The 17,672-nt window shown below is 45.1% G+C and overlaps 1 protein-coding gene and 1 non-coding gene across 2 annotated transcripts in view; both read left to right on the forward strand.

Annotated features, from left to right (window-relative positions):
* The window catches only part of LOC126356236 (uncharacterized protein DDB_G0284459-like), a 399,334-nt gene that overhangs the window by 103,124 nt on the left and 278,538 nt on the right, over positions 1–17,672 (forward strand). The window lies entirely within an intron of this gene.
* Positions 457–531, forward strand: Trnat-ugu (transfer RNA threonine (anticodon UGU)). The gene has a single exon. It is a non-coding gene; the product is annotated as a tRNA-Thr (tRNA).

Here is a 17,672-nt window from a genome sequence, read left to right on the forward strand (position 1 = left end):
GAACTATTATTGTGCAGCGCCTTTGTTATTATGAAGAAAGTACAGTGTTTCTTCGGACATTGATCGTTGTTCTTAAGAACACAAGCACTGCAGTGTTATATTTATCCGCCGATATCGGGCAACGACATTCAAATAAAATGTCCTCCCCTGTACGGAATTACACAATGTGTGTGCGGGTACAGGCTGCGACGCGGGAACGACGACACGCGAAAGTTTAGGTGTGTATACTTATACGTCCGAAAGAACAGACACCGTATCCATATACGTATATAGTTCTGGCAACCCCGGTCATGACCTCCTTCTGTACGGATGCACACATATTCCCCGAACTCTTACGGGACTAGGTAAGAATGTCTTCCACGAGTAATGAGTGTGTTGGGGTGGGACACTAAGAATGTAGTGCGTGGACGTACAAGGTGAGAATCTGGATCTCGCGGGAGGCGTGAGCGAAATAGTGCCCTCGGTGGCTCAGATGGATGGAGCGTCTGCCATGTAAGCAGGAGATCCCGGGTTCGAGTCCCGGTCGAGGCACGCATTTTCACCTGTCCCCGTTGATATACACTCCTGGAAATTGAAATAAGAACACCGTGAATTCATTGTCCAAGGAAGGGGAAAATTTATTGACACATTCCTGGGGTCAGATACATCACATGATCACACTGACATAACCACAGGCACATGGACACAGGCAACAGAGCATGCACAATGTCGGCACTAGTACAGTGTATATCCACCTTTCGCAGCAATGCAGGCTGCTATTCTCCCATGGAGACGATCGTAGAGATGCTGGATGTAGTCCTGTGAAACGGCTTGCCATGCCATTTCCACCTGGCGCCTCAGTTGGACCAGCGTTCGTGCTGGACGTGCAGACCGCGTGAGACGACGCTTCATCCAGTCCCAAACATGCTCAATGGGGGACAGATCCGGAGATCTTGCTGGCCAGGGTAGTTGACTTACACCTTCTAGAGCACGTTGGGTGGCACGGGATACATGCGGACATGCATTGTACTGTCGGAACAGCAAGTTCCCTTGCCGGTCTAGGAATGGTAGAACGATGGGTTCGATGACGGTTTGGATGTACCGTGCACTATTCAGTGTCCCCTCGACGATCACCAGAGGTGTACGGCCAGTGTAGGGGATCGCTCCCCACACCATGATGCCGGGTGTTGGCCCTGTGTGCCTCGGTCGTATGCAGTCCTGATTGTGGCGCTCACCTGCACGGCGCCAAACACGCATACGACCATCATTGGCACCAAGGCAGAAGCGACTCTCATCGCTGAAGACGACACGTCTCCATTCGTCCCTCCATTCACGCCTGTCGCGACACCACTGGAGGCGGGCTGCACGATGTTGGGGCGTGAGCGGAAGACGGCCTAACGGTGTGCGGGACCGTAGCCCAGCTTCATGGAGACGGTTGCGAATGGTCCTCGCCGATACCCCAGGAGCAACAGTGTCTCTAATTTGCTGAAAAGTGGCGGTGCGGTCCCCTACGGCACTGCGTAGGATCCTACGGTCTTGGCGTGCATCCGTGCGTCGCTGCGGTCCGGTCCCAGGTCGACGGGCACGTGCACCTTCCGCCGACCACTGGCGACAACATCGATGTTCTATGGAGACCTCACGCCCCACGTGTTGAGCAATTCGGCGGTACGTCCACCCGGCCTCCCGCATGCCCACTATACGCCCTCGCTCAAAGTCCGTCAACTGCACATACGGTTCACGTCCACGCTGTCGCGGCATGCTACCAGTGTTAAAGACTGCCATGGAGCTCCGTATGCCACGGCAAACTGGCTGACACTGACGGCGGCGGTGCACAAATGCTGCGCAGCTAGCGCCATTCGACGGCCAACACCGCTGTTCCTGGTGTGTCCGCTGTGCCGTGCGTGTGATCATTGCTTGTACAGCCCTCTCGCAGTGTCCGGAGCAAGTATGGTGGGTCTGACACACCGGTGTCAATGTGTTCTTTTTTCCATTTCCAGGAGTGTATATCAACGCCTCTTAGCAGTTAAGTGTGGCCGTCAGTTGTGCACGGATAGCCAGGCGGTTAAGCAATCGCTCAAGAAATGCGGGTAATCCGGGTTCGCGTCTGGGTCAGTTACAAATTTTCAGTCTCGTCGTTCCCTTATACAGCGAATGGTTGTTCGTATTAGCAACTCCGAATACGGTACATTAAATGTATCAAGTACTGCTGTTGTGATTTAATACTGTATCTGCCCAGCGAGACAAAAAAATGGCTCTAGAACTATGGGACGTAACTCCTGAGGTCATTAGTCCCCAAGAACTTAGAACTACTTAAACATAATTAACCTAAGGACATCACACACATCCATGCCCGAGGCAGGATTCGAACCTGCGACCGGAGCGGTCGCGCGGTTCCAGACTGTAGCGCCTAGAACTGTTCGGCTACTCGGGCCGGTCCAGCGAGACAGAGCAGAACTCATCAACCCTCTAATCGTTCTGATTCCATGGACCTCATTTTGCTTTCATGCTGTTGGTTGGTTGGTTGCTTGGGGAAGGAGACCAAACAGCGAGGTCATCGGTCTCATCGGATTAGGGAAGGATGGGGAAGGTCGGCCGTGCCCTTTCAGAGGAACCATCCCGGCATTTGCCTGGAGTGATTTAGGGAAATCACAAAAATTCCGTTCCGGTACCGGGAATCGAACCCGGGCTTTCATGCTGGAATTCAGATAAAATGCAAATCCCAGTCATGAAGTGCCCCATAAAAACACACCATAAAACTTACATTCAACCACTGAAGAGTGGAGATTTGTTTCGCAAACGTGTTTTCAGTGCTATAGTGTTTCGATATTCTGTTCAGTGTCCTTAGACTTGATCTAGGTGCCAAGTCACGGAGAAAGTCTTTCAAACATGGGTTAGTAGAGGGTGCATGGTCTTTGTACCAAGCTGTATTTCTCTCTAGAGTTCCAAAATTTAAATGATATGAAAAGAGTTTTTTATTGATTGCAGTTCAACCAGTTAACAACCTAATGCTGTATTTCTGTACTTGCATTATCACAAATAAAACCTAGTTCTTCAGCATTGTTGGAAATTGGAATAAAGACATTCTTGCTGCTGTTTTTACTCGAAAACTGACATTTTTGAGACTGTGGCTGTGCACAAAATACAGGATGTCCAAAACAGAAATTTACATTGTAAGTGTTGTACAGTCTTGGTTCAAGGTCACAAAGAGTAGCTCAGTTTTAGTTAGCGCATGCGCGAGTAGTGCTTTGTTGTTTCCCAGCTTGCAGCGCCACATGTGCAAAAGGTCGACTTCTGTGCGTAAAGTGTTTTATGTTTTGCCGTTCGCTATCAGTAAATCTGTAATTTCAATTCAACGTGGTCGATTTAAAGTAATTGTGATCACTGACGGCGCAAAAACATCCGCCAAAGGTACAGTCAATTCGAAACGACTGGATGTGCGTATTTTTAAGAAAACGTTTACACTTGCTTTCCACACCGGTTACAGTTAATACACGCTTTAAACCCAGAAGAGTATCACGTACGTTATAACTTTGCAAGATAAATGTTGCAGCGGGAAGATGACTTTCTTAATCGTGCGGCGTTTCATCTAAGTGGGAAAGTAAATACCCATAATGCTTTTATCTGGGGGTCATAACATCCTCATGAACTTTATCAAAGAGATTCCCAAGAATTAAACGTTTTTTGTGCTGTGTCCCGAAATCAAGGATACCGGCCATTTTTCTCCCTGAAGCAACGTACCATGGACGGCACATTTGGATATGTTGCTTTTTTTTTCAGTTAGAAGGTGAACCGGAAAACGTTATTTAGTAGCAAGATGGGGCCCTTCCGCGCACTGGCACCTCTTGGTACGAAAGATGGTTCAAATGGCTCTGAGCACTATGGGACTTAACTTCTAAGGTGATCAGTCCCCTAGAACTTAGAACTACTTAAACCTAACTAACCTAAGGACATCACACACATCCATGCCTGAGGCAGGATTCGAACCTTCGACCGTAGCGGCAGCGCGGTTCCCGACTTTAGCGCTTAGAACCGCTCGGCCACTCTGGCCGGCGCTACGAAAGTGAGTGAACGTCGAAGTCCCTGACCATTCGACTGCTCGTAATTGTCAATACGACGGAGCTCTTTTTCCCTGGTCCGCACGTTCACCTGGCCTCACGCCATACTACTTTTCTTTTGGGGGTGTATAAAAAATCGTGTCTACAGTCTGCCAGTACGTAAAGATTTGCCAGAGTTGAGACTATTGCTTCCATTATTCCTGACGTGTTAACCAAAGTGTGGGAAGGATTGGCTTTTAGGATGGCTGTGTGCTGTGTAGTTAAAAGTGCAAATGTTGTTGTGGTCTTCAGTCCTGAGACTGGTTTGATGCAGCTCTCCATGCTACTCTATCCTGTGAAAGCTTCTTCATCTCACAGTACCTACTGCAACCTACATCCTTCTGAATCTGCTTAGTGTATTCATCTCTTGGTCTCCCTCTACGATTTTTACCCTCCACTCTGCCCTCGAATACTAAATTAGTGATCCCTTGATGCCTCAGAACATGTCCTACCAACCGATCCCTTCTTCTGGTCAAGTTGTGCCACAAACTTCTCTTCTCCCCAATCCTATTCAATACTTCCTCATTAGTTATGTGATCTACCCATCTAATCTTCAGCATTCTTCTGTAGCACCACGTTTCGAAAGCTTCTAATCTCTTTTTGTCCAAACTATTTATCGTCCATGTTTCACTTCCATACATGGCTACACTCAATACAAATACTTTCAGAAATGACTTCCTCACACTTAAATCAATACTCGATGTTAACAAATTTCTCTTCTTCAGAAACGCTTTCCTTGCCATTGCCAGTCTATATTTTATATCCTCTCTACTTCAACCATCATCAGTTATTTTGCTCCCCAAATAGCAAAACTCCTTTACTACTTTAAGTGTCTCATTTCCTAATCTAATTCCCTCAGCATCACCCGACTTAATTTGACTACATTCCATTATCCTCGTTTTGCTTTTGTTGATGTTCACTCTTATACCCTCCTTTCAAGACGCTGTCCATTCCATTCAACTGCTGTTGCAAGTCCTTTGCTGTCTCTGACAGAATTACAATGTCATCGGCGAACCTCAGTTTTTATTTCTTCTCCATGGACTTTAATACCCACTCCGAAATTTTGTTTTGTTTCCTTTACTGCATATACCCTGTATTAAATATTCCTAATAAAAGCTAGGTTAGCGTACCTTGATTTGATGTATGATCTGTTCCAAATAGTCTAAATTAAAGTGGTATGACGTACCATTGAAATAGGGACACTTTTTATGGGCACCCGGTACAAGATGATTTTTGAAAAGAAGAAAACAGAAATCAACCACTGTTAATAATGCTATATATTTGTAGAAATAGCGCCGTCACCGGTTTCCAACCGACGGTTTCAGACGGCTAGTCATATTTGTACTACATTTATTGTTGTTTACATTATTTATTGGCTTTTTTTTTACCAACAGCTAATGTAAACGCCGGCCGGAGTAGCCGAGCGGTTCTTGGCGTTTCAGTCTGGAACCGCGCGACCGCTACGGTCGCAGGTTCGAATCCTGCATCGGGCATGGATGTGTGTGATGTCCTTAGGTTAGTTAGGTTTAAGTAGTTCTAAGCTCTAGGGGACTGATGACCTCCGATGTTAAGTCCCATACTGCTTGGAGCCATTTGAACCATTTTGAACTAATGTAAACCAGCGCTGAAAAACTTCTATTAGTAGACAGTTGTATTCGTCAGCGTTGTCAGCTCAGCATGGTGAATTATGTAATCACTATTTCTGGATACCTCGCCCACATATTACAGTGTCGCTTTCGTCCATCGTTACCGACGTATAACAGTGCACTTTGGGTTACAGGAAGGGTGGGCAACATCCTGAACTTAGCTCTGCCCTAAGGCGCGCAGCATGCAGCATGCCGAACGTTGGCCGGCTGCGACGCACTTCCCGCAGGCCTGCTGTTGCTCATTGTGCTTCCCCGACCTTCCGGGCCCCATAGAGGCATGGGAAAGGCGGACGCCCACTTCCCGCTGGCTGTATTGCTGCAACGGTTACAGAACCCGGTCGTCCTTACGCTCTGAGAATCGTACATGCCGGCACCTGCGGTGGGAAACGCTGCATCCAATTCCAGCTTCCTGCGTCAGCAAAGTTCCCGGGAACATGGACTGCCAAACAACATAAGCAGATTCGTATACGAGCATTTCTGTCAGCATACAGCCTCTGCGTTTCCACTTGTTTATACGAAGTCCGTTCAAAACATTCCTTAACTTCGTCCACAAAATTTTTCTTCGCTTGCGTTTTACTAATTGTGCACGGTCTCCTTCGAAATACTGGTTTGGCAAAAAGAATCATCCGAGTTAAAAAAAATCATAAATATTATGTTGTTTGAGATACGTGTGTGAATAACGTACTGCTGGAAAGAGAAACTCTCGACTTTTACATGGTTCCCGCTAGGTAGCAGCAGTGTGCGCCCACTTCAGTTCTAGTAAAAAATGGTTCAAATGGCTCTGAGCACTATGGGACTTAACATCTCTGGTCATCAGTCCCCTAGAACTTAGAACTACTTAAACATAAGTAACCTAAGGACAACATACACATCCATGCTATTGGTTAACAGTATGTGGCACGAATTCATGATGAAATAGTGCTTCAGAGTCAAAGAAAACTACCGGCATGGCTTTGACACTTGACCTTACCCGACGAGCGTTGTTTGGACTTGGAGATCCTTTTCTGACACATTGTGGGAATTGTACCTTGGTTTCAACATCATAACCGTAGAACCACCTCTCATCACCAGTTATGGTTCTCTTAAGTGACTTCTTGTTCTCATTTGCATGATCCAAAAGATAATTTATAACCAGAGTTTGCGAGGTGAAGGTGTTTGTGGTTTTGACTCATGAGCTGTGGCACGAAATTGGCGGAAACACGATGTACTCCAAGATGCTGAATTAGAATTTCATAACATGATCCAAATGAAATGTTACATTCCTTTGCAATCTGTCGCACTGGCAGTCTTCGACTTGCACGCACAGTTTAGTTGACGTTCCTGCATGAGACGTCCAAGGGTGTACTGAACGAGGGTCATCTTTGATTTCCGTCCGACTGTTTTAAAGCCGTGTCGACCTTTCGAAACACGGAGTACGTTTTAAGTACTCATCACCGTAGGCTCCCTCCATCATTTGATGCGTCTCTGTAAATATTTCGAGTTTCACGCCAAATTTAATGCAGATACGTTGCTCCTCTAACACTGCCATTTCGAAATTCGCAAACTGTGCGACACAACGTTCTATTCAATACAGCAATGAACAATAACTGACAAACATACAACAATGAAACTTCCGTCATTAAACAGAGGCGTGTGCAGGGTCAGCATCCAGTGGCTTATGTCAAAGGACGAGAAATCACAGGCGTTAATATTTACAGGGAAGTTCGATGTTCGCGCATTTAATCATTTTTGCAAAAATCAACGCTATATTAAAGTTCTCTATGAGGAAGGAGGAATCCTGATATAGCTGTGTTTATAAACAAAGACAGAATGAAACAAAAGCTATCTTTGGAACTAGGTGGCTTGAGATGACATTAGAAAATTACATATATATACTAGAGATGATAGCGTTCTCGCTTCCCGCGCACGGGGTCTCGGATTCGATTCCCGGCGGGGTCAGGGATTTTCTCTGCCTCGAGATGACTGGGTGTTGTGTGTCTATCATCATTTCATCCTCATTCACGCGCAAGTCGCCGTAGTGGCGTTAAAGAACTTGTGGAGCGGCCGAACCCCGCGAGTGCCATACGCTCATTGTTACTGTTCACAAACCATTATCTCACAGATGCTGCGTTATCACAGGATGAATTAACTGCACCTCTATTGTAAGCAATACACAATGGTGTATTCATAACCTTCCACGTTTAACATTTGCTTAAGAGCAATAAGGGAACAACACCCCAACCACCAACAATAACCGAATACCGTAACACCGCCGTCTTCATACTTCGCTGTTGGCACGAGACATGAGAGCAGGTAACGTTTTCCATCCATTCGCCTAACCCAAACTATTCCATCGGATTTCCGCAGGGTACAGCGTGATTCATCACTACAAATCACTAGTTTTCTGTCATGCACAGTCCAGTGGCATCGCTCTTTACATCGCACTCACTACGGAAATGTGTGACTTATGATGAGCTGCGTGGCTATTGCACCCCATTCTTTTTAACTCCGTACGTAGACTCTTTGTACAAGCTGTAGGCCTAGTGCTGGAGCAATTTGGAACTCGTGAGCGATTTCTTCCGTTGATTTCGTGCGATTCTTTGCAGCTATCATCCGCAATGCTCGTTGGTCGCCGTCCGTCAGAAGTTGTTCCTTCACGTTCACGTTATCACTTCACAGTCACATCACCAACATGCGACTTGGACAGCTTAAGAAGGATTTAAATATCCCTGAGGGATCTGTTACCCAAGTGATGTCCAATTATTTGTCCACGTTCGAAGCCAATGAGCAATCCAGACCCATTCTGGTGGTTTGATTCTTCCTCTAATGACAATAGAATACTCAGCGCCTCTCGTGACATCCAGTGGTCAATTCCGCATTAGTAGTTAGTATGGGATCCAGCAGGGTCAGTCAGCCTCATATTTGTCAGTAATCAGGAGCATTCGACACGTAGAGTCGGCGTAGTCAGTGTCAGTCACAGAGGACCTCATGTAGGCCTCATGTTAGCCAAAGTCTGGCTATAATGCCTCATACTCAGCCTTTGATAATCAAGTGCTGTATGATGTTTACTATTTACAAGGCTAAATTATCGGCTACGTGGGGTTTCCCATCCTGGGGTTTCCTACAAGGATGCAGCAGGTAGCGAAGCTGTCCAGAGCAACCGGTTCCCTCACGAGGTGTTTGCGAACTGAGCCTCCCCCACTGCTTATCTACCCCAATCTCTCACCCTCAGTGCAGCTGTTGTCACCGATTCTCAGACAGTGTCGTCGTCGATCAGCATCAATAATTTCACAAAGTTAACTTGCCGATTCTGGAGTTTCATCATATAGGTCATACGAACTAATTATTTGTATTTGGCGGATCTCATTCACAAAAGTACGCTTTTAACGGTATTTCTAAAGTTCTAATACACAATCAGCTGTTTATTGAATTTTTATCTTAAAAAACTGAATTTTACTTGGTAAATTTCTTACATAACATGGTCACTCTGAAACGTCCCCTTAGAAAAATTATACAAGACTGGTCTATGTGAAACGTCCTCTTTGAACAATTATACACGACTGTGCTTAAACTGACACACAATAGTTTTTAGCGCAACGCAATCTGACTTTCAAAAATCCCTACGAAAGAATGGCCCTGACTAACATTAACCTATACGTTTCACAAATCACTTACCTCACAAAAATCTTCGTTACTCAAGCTACTGCAATACAGCGAGCGCCACTACTGCCAGCTAAATAAAAGATTCAAACTACTCAAGGCACTAACTACTGATAGGCATAGTTAGCAAATGAAAGATTTTAATACAGAACAGACAATGTATTTACCTTAATATTCGTAATATATAAATCAGTTCGTGACACCAATTCTTACAAATTTCAAAACTCCGCCATCTCTCTACCCACGTCCACCACTGCTGGCGGCTCACCTCCAACTGCGCAACGCTACGCGCTGTTAGCATCCAGCTGCCGCTGCCCGACACTACAATGGCGAGTATTACAACAATGCCAACCAGCCACAGACTGCACACGGCACAGCTAGTGATTTTCATACAGAGCGCTACGTGGCGGCGGCGTTACCAATAAAAAAAACTAAACAGCCTACTTACAACTCGTCCTGTGAAGCTTCCAGAATTTTTGGTGAGGAAGGCGGAGTGAGGACTCAGACAGCTGGTTGCCCTCTTTTCTGTCAGAAACTTTTAAACGCGCTCATATTTGCTTATATTGTGGTCCAACCGGAGCATTTTTCAGCTGATTATTATGTAGTTCATTTTATAAAGATGAAATTCCAACTAGATGAAGTTTGGTGGAGTCATCTATAGTAAGCAAAGAATTTTATCATCTGTAGACATCAAGAACAAAACTCTTGTTATCGTGACTTTATACGCCGCATCTAACCAAAGGGAAATATTCTATAATTTCTTTCAGATGAACACGCCCATTGTCGCGTAAATCTTTATCTAATTACTAACTGTAAACCCGGCATTGCCCGGATATTTATCCATCCCAGTTTTATGTCAGTTCATCCCTTCTTCCCTCATCTTGTCCATTTAGTCCTATCTCGTCTTTCTATTCGCCTCCTCCTTCCGCCAATCTCCTCCATCTGCCCCCCTGTCTCACAACACTTCCTTCTCCTCTCCATCCTCCTCTCCTTCTCCATCCATCTTCCCATCTCTGTCCACCTCCTCCTCCGCTTTTCTAATAGTACATCAAATTCACAATAACACCCCTAATTTATGCATTTATTACAGTTTTCCATTAGTCATTCATCACCTTCCCCCTTTCTCTGTTTACCTGATGCTCCCTCTCTCTTTTAATCTGCTTCTCCCACTTCTGTGCACGCACCTCATCCCTCCTCCGCGCCCGTATCACGTTCTCCTCTTTCCGTATATCTCCGCCTCCATCATGCCACCTCCTCTTTCCCCGTCTATGAAAAAATACGTATATCTGCCAACTTTCATGCTGAATGACGAAACGATGTTGAATTCATTTAAACGTAGGCCAACCTTCCGCCATCCAGCATACGTTAGCTTGTGTAAATGCCTTCACCACGAAAACATGCGTACATGAGCCAATTCCCAAGCTGATCAGTCAAATGGTGTGTAATTCTGTTGTAAGGCACCCTCCACCATACACCGTATGAAATTTCACGTAGACCGCGAGGTTCCCCTTGTTTTGAAGATCACATGTACAAAATTTCATCAAGATCGGTGCAACACTGTGGTTTTTGTTGAAATCCGCAAGTGAAATACCCTCCACCATGCACTGAACGAAGTTTTATGTAGACAGTGACCTTCCTCTTGGTTTTGGAAATAGGAATTCATTTTTATACCCCCGCTCGCTCTATGCGGACTTATAAATAACAGATTCAAACAACAGAAATCATGTAGCTATTAAATAATAGTAACGAGAGCAGTCTCTTTCAGTGTTGCGTAAAATAACGTTATATCTTGTAAATTATCACGATACAAAATGAAGATGATAAGCAATGTGGGACTTCCTTCCGTTTGCGTTTGAAACTCTCGGAGAAATCCTGTGTAGTAAGGAGGGTGGAAGGGAGCAGCAAGGGGAGCCTCGATTTGTTTTGCTGGCCCGGGCCTCTGACAGGTTTAGTGTGCCACTACTCGTAGGAAACCACACGGTAGGAAAACCCCACGACACCAAATGATCTACGTGATTTCCGCAGTCGGAAGGCAACCACCGGCATAATAGGACCAGATGCTACGGCTTACTGGCTAGGTATCACTCCAGCATGCTCTACTGGTTCTCATCGTTGGTACTATTTCTCTGTCTCTCTCGTCTCAAAGCCGTAGTGGCTTCCTTGATATCATTTTATAATTTTTATTTTTAATTGCTGCTTAATCACATGAAAGTGCACTCTTTCAGCCCGATTTCAGCGCTTAAGCTCGTTTTTCTGTGGGAACGAATACATGTTATTTAATGAGTAACTTTTAGACTCCACTCATTGTTGTGACTGTGATGGTAGAAGCGTTCTCTGGGCTGCACTAGGTGTACAGCACTGCTAATTGACGCAAACCAGTCTGCAATTCTCAACAGAACTGATAAGCTTTGAATACTGTCCACCTGTTGGGAAATGGAACGACTAAAGAAAGATTTTACTGAAAGGAAACTTTAAGGCTTAGGACTAGTGAGTGCGTCGGCTGAAAAACCGCTCCCGCTTTATTCGCAGTCGAACAGTATTGAAGATTATCAACCGGCGTCTGCCTCTCGATTTGTACGTCAATAGAAAGACTAAGAGCAAATGTTACGGTATTACTGGCGGCGTATGCTGTTAGAGAATCACAGTCCCAGAGCAGCGTTCAGTTTTTGCCGCCGTGGTGCGCCACCTCCTTTGTTGTTGCCGGCGGAAGCGGACGTCTGACGTCGTGCCGCTCGGGTTGCAAAGGCGTCGGCGCCGCTACATTTGGCGGCCAGCGACTCGGACTGTCGTTGGGCAGTAAAGCCGAGCAGACGTCCTTACAGCAGGTGGCGATATTATTAGTCAGACGTTTGTTTCCTCCACCACTGAAAGCTTACTGTTCTCCAATATTCCTCCTAATGGGAAAAGTTCGTCTGTCGAGTATCTAACATGTTTAAAAAAGCGTAAATTGAGTATTAAACTTCTGCATGCACCTCCACCTCTGCTTCCTTCCCTGCCAATTTACTACACTACTGGCCATTAAAATTGCTACACCACGAAGATGACGTGCTACAGACGCGAAATTTAACCGACAGGAAGAAGATGCTGTCATATGCAAATGATTAGCTTTTCAGAGCATTCACACAAGGTTGGCGCCGGTGGCGACACGTACAACGTGCTGACATGAGGAAAGTTTCCAACCGATTTCTGATTTTAAAAAAAAAGCAGTTGATCGGCGTTGCCTGGTGAAACGTTGTTGTGATTCCTCGTGTAAGGATGAGAAATGCGCACCATCACGTTTCCGACTTTTATAAAGGTCGGATTGTAGCCTATCGCGATTGCGGTTTATCATATCGCGACATTGCTGCACGCGTTGGTCGAGATCCAATGACTGTTAACCGTATATGGAATCGGTGGGTTCAGGATCCCAACGGCCTTATGTTGCTAGCAGTCGAGATGACAGGCATCTTATCCGCATGGCAGTAACGGATCGTTCAGAAACGTCTCGATCCCTGAGTCAACATATGACAACGTTTGCAAGACAACAACCATCTGCACGAACGCCCGCATCTCGTGGTCGTGCGGTAGCGTTCTCGCTTCCCACGCCCGCGTTGCCGGGTTCGATTCCCGGCGGGGTCAGGGATTTTCTCTGCCTCGTGATGGCTGGGTGTTGTGTGATGTCCTTAGATTAGTTAGGTTTAAGTAGTTCTAAGTTCTAGGGGACTGATGACCATAGATGTTAAGTCTCATAGTGCTCAGAGCCATTTTGAACCATTTGAGCCATCTGCACGAACAGTTCGACGACGTTTGCAGCAGCATGGACTCAGCTCGGACACCATAGCTGCGGTTACCCTTGACGCTGCATCACCGAGAGGAGCGCCTGCGATGGTGTACTGAACGACGAACCTGGGTGCACGAATGGTAAAACGTCATTTTTTCGGATGAATCCAGGTTCTGTTTACAGCATCATGATGATCGCATCTGTGTTTGGCGACATCGCTGTGAACGCACATTGGAAGCGTGTATTCGTTATCGCCATACTCGCGTATCACCCGGCGTGATGGTACAGGGTGCCATTGGTAACACGTCACGGTCACCTCTTGTTCGCATTGGCCGCACTTTGAACAGTGGACGTTACATTTCAGATGTGTTACGACCCGTGGCTCTATCCTTCATTCGATCCCTGCGAAACCCTACATTTCAGCAGGATAATGCACGACCGCATGTTGCAAGTCCTGTACGGGCCTTTCTGGATACAGAAAATGTTCGACTGCTGCGCTGGCCAGTACATTCTCCAGATCTCTCACCAATTGAAAACGTCTGGTCAACGTTGACTGAGCAACTGGCTCGTCACAATACGCCAGGCGCTACTCGTGATGAACTGTGGTATCGTGCTGAAGCTGAATGGGCAGTTGTACCTGTACACGCCATTCAAGCTCTGTTTCACTAAATGCCCATGCGTATCAAGGCTGTTATTACGGCCAGAGGTGGTTGTCCTGAGTACCGATTTCTCAGGATCTTTGAACCCAAATTGCGTGAAAATATAATCACACGTCAGTTCCAGTATAATATATTTGTCCAATGAATACCCGTTTATCATCTGCATTTCTTCTAGGTGTAGCAATTTTAATGGCCAGTAGTGTAGTTAGGATATGAGATTAAATCGTTTCCCAAATAGTGATCATGGAACGTCGCGCAACGGTAACGAATTCTAACGTGTGTGGGGGGAGGTTGGCTCGGAGGAGACTGGTAGGTTGCTTTAGCGGTTACCGATGATCCTTCTTCCTCAAGACATGACCAGCTGAGCGAAAATACACGAACAACTCCGGGGCACGATGGTAAACAATAAAGGGTTACCGATAAGTCACACAATGTAAAACTGATCAAAACTGATAAAGCTTTTTTTGCCTTTAGATATTTCTGTAGAACGTTAAATATATTGTTTCCAATTTTCAGAGTTTAATTCGTGCTATAAATGACATAAGATCCATCTCATTTCAACCAACGCGCAGAGCCACGGCCCCTTGCCTACCCGACTGTCAGTGTTTGCGAGATTTTATTATTTTCTGCCATCAGATAAGATACTGTACCTGTAGAGTACAGAAGACTGTGAGCGCATTTACGATGTATCAGATAAATGCACACATGGTGGAATACAAAACCCTAACGAAAGCTTAAATAACTTCACTTAGAAGAGCCCCTCAAAGTCCACATTTTGCTCATCAACTATTGTTAAAATTTCCTCATGTGATTCTTGTCTGGAGTTAAGAATTAGAATTTGATGCAGGTTGATTCACCGAACACCTATTGAAGAAGACTGATTATGTGCGTATCGCTAGTTTTGAAAGTCAGTCGAGGATATTGCCAAAAGGGCGTGCGAAAAGGATCATAGTAGAGCAAAAGGGCTACGTGAAGACCAAAAAGCCCAAGTGTATGATAATGGCCGACATGAAGGTGCTTGTTTCTGACAAAACTGCTCATAAAAATCTTTTTGTGCATTTACCGCCACTTTTTGTTTTTCACAGTATAAGGAGCATTTTCTGCTACAGACTTGTACGTACCATAACACAGTTTCCTGTGGTACAAAACTTTTCAATGTGCATTACCGTCAAGTTTATTTAATTTTTTATGAAACCAAAATTGTTCTTTATCGTACACATAAATAAAAAAAAGTTCTTGCGAGCTCTCAAAGACTGATATTAAAAAACTGGTACACAGATATGTTTATCTAATTGGTAAGAATAACTTATCACTGTTTGAAAGTGATAAGTAAAGTAACCTTTGAGAAAATGATCCTCATGTTACTACGTGTATTCTAAAAGTATCCGGCAACGTCCTGATCAAAATAGTTGTCCAAAGAAAATGAAAAACGTCCAGGTTATAGCCAATAACATAATGATAACATATACAAAGCTTAGTTCAGTTATCTCTCAAGCAGTAAAAGTTACATTAGCTTATATGTACTTGCGTATTTTCTCATTCGTCCCTCCATTACCCAACTTCCTGTACAGCGGTAATACACTCCTGTGTGGGAGCAAAATAAGGAAATTGTTACTTAAGAGGAGGAAAAATTATTGCTCTTACGCATATCTTAAAGACATTCCTGAGAAACATGCTTCCCTGCTACCTACTGACCGTGGCAGAGTGGGGAAAATTCCGTCTGGGCGCGGAACGGACACCCGGTGATCCCTTTGTTGCATCTGATCTTCATTAGGCGTAAGAATAACCTCAAACAACTCTCTAATTTGACAGAATCAAGTGAGCAAAACGAAAGCGACAGAAACGCGACTCAGTTTGGCCTAAATTCCGACCTCACGAGAACAGCGGATGACTTCGTGAAGCCGTGAGGAGCATTTACCGCGCAACAGGTCGCGCTTTTTTTCCCATCCGTCAGGGTATTGCGCTCATTAGTCAGCCGAAGTACTCTACCTTGGAGTCATTTGCACTAGTCAGATGATTCCACGGACTGGGTGAACGCAAAGTAATTTAAATTTGAAGGTCACCAATCAAACTCCCTTTCCACCTGTCTTGATTTTACTACGAATCGTATTCCAAATCCATTGTCTGTTTGGTCGTAAAAAATGTTATGGGAAAAGGTTTTTATTGACAGTAATATTTCACTACGTATCTACTTTATTTTTCCACATAATCGCTATTCACATCTGTACATTTTCTGTAACGCTGCACCAGCATCTTTAACCCCTCTGCATGTAAGTCTGCCGTCTGGGAATAGAACCAGTTGGCAACGCCTGTCTCGAGTTCATCGTCGTTTTGAAATCGTTGTCCACTCACCTACATTCTCAAATGCAAGAAGAGTAAAGTCACTTGGTGAAAGGTCGGGACTGACGGAGGGTGATCAAAAGTTCCCAACGAAAATCTTGAATCCTCTCCTTGGTTTTGACAGCAATGTAAGGGCGTCCATCGTCGTGAAAGAGGATTATGCGAGACTACAGTTTCTCGTCCCGTCGATTTTGTATCGCACGTCTCAGCTTGGATATCGTTTCACAGTATATGTCAGCTGCAACTGTTGACCCATGGTCCTTGAAACTAATCGTAAGGACGCCCTTTTCGTCCCAAAAAACGATATCCATCACTTTTATATTCGAGAACTGAGATTGCTTAAAATTTTTGGTTTCCATTCTGCGCTGGTGTACAATATCCACGTCTCGTCGTCCGCAACAATGTTTGAAAACAAATCATCTCCATCTCGTCTATAACGTTCCAAAAACTGTCGTGGATTACCCATTCTTTCCTCTTTGTGCTGATCAGCGAGCATTTTTGGAACCCATCTCGTACACAGTTTGTGATATCCAATCTGAAATGGCTCTAAGCGCTATGGGACTTAACAACTGAGGTCATCAGTCCCCTAGACTTAGAACTACTTAAACCTAACTAAGCTAAGGACATCACACACATCCATGCCCGAGGCAGGATTCGAAACTGCGGCCATTGCAGCCGCATGGTTCCGGACTGAAGCGCCTAGAACCGCTCGGGCACCGCAGCCGGCAGGTTTTCCGTGATTTCCCTACATCGCTTCGGGCGAAGGCCGGCATGATTCCTTTGAAAGAGCACGACCGATTTCCTTCCCCATCTTTCTCTAATGTCAGCTTGTGCTCCGTCTCTAACGACCTCGTTGTCGACGGGTCGTTAAACACTAAACTTCTCTTCCTCCACAGGGATTAAACGGTTTCTCTACGTACCACTGAGCATTGACAGTGTGGTGAAAGAATTGTGTGCAGGCACCAGGCATTATGGACCATACAGTAGTCTTGATATTTTACAGTGGATCTTCAAAGTGATGATGGATGTTTTTTGATGCATAATGACACAAGTTCACATTCCACATATCTTGACAGCCTAAACCCGGTCTCATTTGCAGAATTAGAAACTAATAAGGCAAAAGTCTTGATTTCAGTTCGCTCAGAAACCACCGACAGAACCCAAAACAAGACAATTTGTCTGGACGTTTTCACTCAGGCGCAATAGTAAATCTGTAAGTATACAAATTCAGGTCCTTTCTGATAATATTTCGATACGACGATCTCTTGATTCTCCCATGTACAGGTAAACAGTGTTCAGATTTCTGCAGATTTTGCTCCAGCCTTTCGTTCTGTCGACCAATGTTTTGTGGTGTGCAGTTGTTTTCGGATGGTTACGGTTTTCATCCGCTACTAATCCCGTTCCCCGCCATTTTGCCACTAACTTTTGCGCTGCACCCTATCCTTCCAGTCTGGCGCAAGCAGTTCTGCACGCGTTTGCCACGAACTGTGCTTCACACAACATTGAGATGACAGGAACGAGCATTTGATGCAAAAAGCTTCATGTGGACATAAGG

Source organism: Schistocerca gregaria, chromosome 3 (assembly GCF_023897955.1).
Source record: "Schistocerca gregaria isolate iqSchGreg1 chromosome 3, iqSchGreg1.2, whole genome shotgun sequence".
NCBI lineage: Eukaryota > Metazoa > Arthropoda > Insecta > Orthoptera > Acrididae > Schistocerca > Schistocerca gregaria.